The sequence below is a fragment of the Abramis brama genome, assembly GCF_963993115.1.
Source record: "Abramis brama genome assembly, chromosome: 17".
Lineage (NCBI taxonomy): Eukaryota > Metazoa > Chordata > Actinopteri > Cypriniformes > Leuciscidae > Abramis > Abramis brama.
This window is the reverse complement of record NC_139979.1, coordinates 25,278,099-25,284,688: the sequence shown is the minus strand read 5'-3', so window position 1 is coordinate 25,284,688 and position 6,590 is coordinate 25,278,099.

Sequence of the window (6,590 nt, the reverse complement as noted above, 5' to 3'; positions counted from 1 at the left end):
TTATGTTTTTCAAATGCACGCTTCATTTATGTTCTGTCAGCATAATACTGTGCAGGATGACATATTTTTGCAGGCCAAAACCCAGAATTTAGCACTTACGGTCCAGTAAGTCCTGAAGTCATGGGTTTTTATGGGTTTTTTGTTAAATGCCTGAAATAAGGTCTGTAGTTTATACTAAAATATAAAGTATTTAAAATATTTTACTCAAAATATTTTCATGTTTTATTCTACCACATAAAATATATTAAATACCTGTGTTTATATAAAAAAACAAAAAACACTTTTACTTATCTTGAAAAAGTGGCTAAATAATACTAGAGGTTGTTGGGGACATAAACGTCCTCACACCAAACAGATAAACTCATATACAGTCTGCTTTCACAGCATCATTGTGTTTAAAATTGTGCTCTTGCAAACTATTCTAACTCAAACTTACAGGGAATTTTTTTTTTTAATCTATATATTTAGCTGATTACTTTTAGCAATTGTATTTAGTCTTCAAAAATGGTGTTCATTTGTGAATATTATAATGATGTAGGCTACAAAATGTGTACAAAACAGAATGTTTTCTGCAATAATCAAAAAACTGATGGTTAAACTGAGACTGACTTTTCTTTACAAAGAGAACTTAAAACTTTTCAACATGATATTGTGACTTATGTGAACAATGTTGTCTCTTTACTTTTAAACAGGCAAAGTATTATTTATGTATAGTTTTAATATGCACTATATAACTGTTAGAATTATATTTGCATTGTGTCACAGCGTCATGCTTCAATTCAAAGAAGACTTGTTATTATTTTAAAGAACAATCATAGTTCTACTTAGCACCATCCCATAGATATATACACTAGATGTCGCCTTGGGGTTCTAAGCATGCGTCAAAACCGCCGCCATCTTGGAACAGGGGTCTTGTCATAGGAAGTAGCTACAGTAGGTAACGCTGCTATCTCCGCCTGTACTTCGAATTCATGGATGATGCCGGACTTTTGTGCTGCGTATGGATGTTCACACGAACGAAATCTAAAAACCAGACAGCAAGGGATTACATTTCACAAGTGAGAATGTGTTTTATGATATTGAATGATACGAAATTATATTTCTGGTTACGTTGGTTTGTTTCAGTCCTTGGTTAACGACCGCAGCTAATCCATGCTAGTTAGCTAGCTAGTTACCCATTAGTTTTTGACAGTTAGGAAAACCGACAATGAACAGAATGTATTTATATCAATGTAATATGATCGTAAGATGTTGGAAATGTGGACAGTTATTTTGGTCTCTATTCAATAGTTTGTCCGACTGGTGCTGTGTGCCCGAGTTCAGTCTCCGTCTATTTCCAGCTAGCATGCTACGCTAACTTCAGTCAGCATTCTTGGCTAATGGAGACGAGTCTTAAGTTAAAACGTCCACCTGAACAAGTTTATCCAAACATACTGGTTCTGGCTGTTTACCCCGATTGTATCTGATAAGCAACGACGTGACCGAAAAAAACCCGGGAAAAAACAGAAACGGTAACTGGGAACAAACCTTTTCAGCCAGGCCCTTTACTCTGCTCTCACATGGCTATGTCCCTTGAAGTACACTAAATACTATGGACTTATGGATTTGTTTTGTTTGTAGATTCCCAAGTGATAAACAGAGACGTCAGTCATGGACAATAGCACTCAGGAGAGAGGGCTTCGAGCCAAAAGACGCACCTTACTGTGCAGCTGTCATTTTCGGATGTCGAGCTGTCAAGATTTTGACCGGACTGGACAGACCATCCGTTTACGGCAAGGAGCGACCCCATCCATTTTTAATTTTCCTGATCATCTTTTCAAAAGTTTGTCACAGCAATTTTTTTTTAACACAACATTTTGTAATTAGTTACGTGTTCCTATAAGCTCAAACAATTTCCCTTTTCTCCAGCAGCCTAGTTCATCCAGGTTAAGCAGAACGTCAAACAAAGCAACTGAAGAATCTCCACACCCATGGTCCAACACACCTGTCAGGGGGTTTGTAAGACCAGACCTCTTTGATCAGTCAATCTTAGTAAGTGAAATGATTTAAACACCTTTGGATGCTTGGTGGATGTAACAGTGACATTTTCAGAAGCTAGGATACATGATTGAAGTTACTGAGTTTGTAAATATTTTTCAGGATCATCAGTATGCCTTTGACCCAGTTAAAGCAAAAGAGAAGTTGGCTGTGTCTCAGGAGAACGTGGAGAAGTTACGACGGGACTTGAGAAATGCGAAGGACAGGGAAAGAAGAAAAAAGAAGAAGATGCTGACGGAGGAACTGGAGCAAAAGCTGAATTTCTACTCTGGTTGGCTGACTCGATCCTCCCTCTCTCTTTTGCATGTGTATCATTTATAATTTTGTACAGGGCTCTAGAGTGCGACCAATTTTATTGGTACAACTACAATTTTTAACCTGCAGCTGTGTGCCGCGCAGCAACAAGTTAAGTTGATTTGCTGTATTGCACCTCTCAAGTTTGTGTTGCTAACCTGCCTAGGCTATGGAATTTAGTTCATTTAGGCTTACTGTTCAGAAATAAGCTACACAACTGATTACAAACTTTTACATCAAATTTGGGTGCACCTAAATAAAACAAGTTAGGCGCACCAGTGCAACCAATGCAAAAAGTTCGTCTGGAGCCCTGTTGTAGTAGTATGTCTCATCTCACACAGTTTGTTTGCTGTCTCAATATTGTTACCTGAGAAATGTTTTTCTGTTGGTCGTAGAAAAAAAATGCATATGATCAAGTTGTCTCTAAATCAATCTGAAATATGTCTCTGTGAAACTATCATTTTATTATTATTAAATTATTATTTCCCTGAACCTTCCAGTTGAACTGTTCAAGCACGACCATGCCTTCACTCCTGCTCAAAGGGAATTTGCTTTAACGCTGCATTTGCATGGACCTAAAGCCTACATTTACTTGAGGGAAACCATGAAGATACCACTCCCACATCCTCACACTCTTCTAAAGTAAATATAATATTTTCTACAACTTCACATTTGTCAGAAATAGATGAAACTGATATGTCAATATGTGTTCTGTTTATTGCTTTACCTGTAACAGATGGTTGCAGACCGTGGATGCTAAGCCTGGGTTAAACACATCGCTGTTAGACATGCTACAGAGACGGAAAAACGAAGACCCTGTTAGGTATGGTCGAGTGTGTCTTGTTTTGGATGGCATGTCTATAAGGAGACAAGTGCAGTACGATTCACACAAACAGACAATGATTGGTTTTGTGGATCTTGGCAGTGGGATAGATGAGACCAGCGTGGCAAGTGAAGCCCTAGTGTTCATGGTAGTTGGATGACAAGGTCACTGGAAAATGCCCATTGCCTTTTACTTCATAAGCTCACTTAGACCAGATACACAAAGGATTTTGCTTCTACACGCCTTGGAGGCACTTCATGAATGTGGCATCAAAGTTGTGTGTGTCACAATGGACGGACATATATCGAACATTAACATGTGTACGATGCTCGGATGCCAGCTAAAGCTGAATCAGCCTCTCAAGACATATTTTGTCCAGCCTTCTTCAGGGGAAAATGTGTTTGTGATCATGGACCCTTGCCATATGTTAAAATTGGCTAGGAACTTTTTGCAAGCTTACAGCTCCACCGTCAGTCCCGCAGGAACAGTTAAATGGAAATACATATCAGAGTTGAATGATGTTCAGGAACACGAGGGTTTTCATGCGGCACAACAAAATCACCAGAAAACACATCAACTTTGAGGGGCAGAAGATGAAGGTGTCAGTGGCGGCCCAGAAACTGAGTCGATCAACATGTATTAACATGTATAGTCACACCATTGTAGCCATTTTGCATGCAGTAGGCTAAGGTAAGTAGCGATAGTTCATTCTAAGTTTACTCAAGTGGAAGAATGTGACTAATAAACTTAGGCCTACTAGCACTATGCATTATATTTTGAAAAAGAAGTAGATTATCTTTATATCAAAACCTTAAATTTTACATGTCTGACCGTTGGAACGAACCAAAAAATCCTAGAAAATCGCATTCATGACGATTTATGGTGATTTTATTTCCGTTAGACCATTGCCTACATTGACGCTGATGCATTAAAGAGGAGGGGCTCCCCTGTTCCAAGATGGCGGCTCTATTGACGCATTCGTTCCACTGAACTGCCATAGCCAAGGCGACATCTAGTGTATAAATCTATGGTAGCATCCAATCTAATGATTCTAATATGCAATCTGAGTGGCACCAAATGACAAACACCATTTAAAAAAAAAAAACAGACAACACCTGTTATGAGCATTGAAATGGATGGAGAGTCTGAACCTTTCTGAAATTCTTGTAGAAACCACTAGATGTCGATAGTATCAAAGAACTTTAATTGCTCCATCACTGTCCACTGTGCCATGAGAGGGTTTGTGGAAGTCAACCTCTATAGATGTTGTTAGGAGATGTTTTTATAGGACTGAAGCAACATTGGTTGTGTATGGATTTAACCTCCATGCCACTGAATAATGTCAATCACGTCATATTAGGAAAAATATGTTTAAACTAGGTTGTGAACAGTGCCAATATTCTGGTGCCTATAATAAGACAAGGTTTGTTATATGAATTTATAGAGGCTGGTGGACAACTGGACAACATACCATGACTGTCTGATCAAATACTGACCCAGTCAGGAAGATGATGACAGCATCCCTCCCAGAGACAGTAGCATTCCTCACAAAGACAGCAACAATCCTCCCAGAGACACCAGCAAGACAAAGAAAAAGCAAAAGTGTGGGAGCTTACTGCACGGAATTTCAGATCTCACCATCCACAGGATGAGCCGCTTCTGGACTCCATAGCTGTAGATTGTTTATTGACAATGCAGGACAACCATCTAGTAGTGCATTACAGTAATCCAGTCTAGAGGTCATGAGTTCAAGAATTAGCTTTTCTGCATCAGAAAAATGTTCTGTAGCTTAGCAATGTTAGAGCAGAGGTGGAAGAAGGTTGTTTGAATTTTACGAGGTGGCTAATTCATACGACCTCACTCGTACGAATTAGTAAGATTTTTCCCCAAATTATATGCTGTATCATTTCAAATGTTTCACAGGTTTCGCATGTATTCTTCACGTAGACTGTGTCATTTCAGAAAAGCAAGCAGGAATATCCAAATACAACCTTGGAATTCCCAGAGGAATTTAGCAGATTTAGAAAATAAAAATAATAAAATAATAATAATCAGATCTAGCCACAAACCAATCCGCCCGTCAAATTTGTGACGTAATGTGTTTCTGCATCAACATTCGGAATGAGCATTTCATTAAAGTGAAGTTCAGACTCCTCAAATCTAGAATTGGACATATGCCTCCATCCTTTTTGGACACAAGAAAATAATGTTGGCGGCTGAAACAATCCTCCTGAATGACTGAGGGAACCTGCAATACGGCCCTCTTCAGCAGAAGAGAATTAACCATAAACAGGGCTTCCTGAACAGATACCACTGTAGGAAATTGGAATAACCCCTCAAAAACTTGGCGGCATTCATTTGAAATGAAATTATGCAACCATATTTTACAGTCTGAATCACCCAGTCCAACACATTTTTTAACTACTGCCAAGCTGCTATGGGCAGACAGTGGAATTGAAGCCTGATCTAAATGAGCACTCTCTAGTATATCCGCTAGATGTCACTGTTGGCTTACTATGGGTAAATTACTTGTTGGCTAGTCTCAGCCTCAGACGTCACGCCCACGGAACGTTGGCTAAACGTCTGATGCATATGGTACACTTAACTGGAAACACTTCAGGAATGTCGAAGTCGTCATCTGATTGGTTGAATTTTATCGGATTTCCGGGGGGCGCGAGTGTCGCGTTTATTTTCGGTCCGCCTGGAAACAAAGCGCAGACGTGTAATTGCGTTTCCTACTGATTTACTCGGTGTTTTGATCAGATGTGGTAATGCAGACGCAATTGTTGTTATACGTGCACAAACAGATCAATGACTTACTGCTTGTTTTCTTCTCCTTCTTTGATTTTCTATGCTGACTGACTTGTTGCAGTCTATGGTTGCACGCCGATCTGTTGTTGTGGGGACATTTCCACGCAACGAAACGTGACACTGAACGAAACGAACTGTAATTGGTTGTTTGACATGTCGGTCAAACGGCCTTATGGGCGGGCCTTGGCCAAAGAAAGCTGCTATGAATTCCAGACCTTCAGCCGTCAGTCTGAAGGTCTGGCTACGCGAGACTACTTGTTGGCTTACTTTTTTTTTTTTTTTTATTGCTCAAAAAAACCCCATACAAAATACCAAACAAAGCTCAAGATACAAATCTTATTAGATTACAAAGAAGTCCAAATAGCAGCACAAAATATAAATAAACCATAAACCTAAAGAAACGTAAAGAACAGAAAGAAAATAAATAAAAAAGAAAATGTTACACAAGGGGATTATCATCAAAAAATACCTTAAGAAGATTATATAATTTAAGGGCTTTTTTGTTATATACAAGTCTTAACGACTTGAAGAAGATCATTAAATCTTTATGGAAAAGTGAGAAAGTGGGAGGGTTCTTAAAGAATCTGCATTTGTGTATGAAGTAATTGGCCAACAGCACAATATT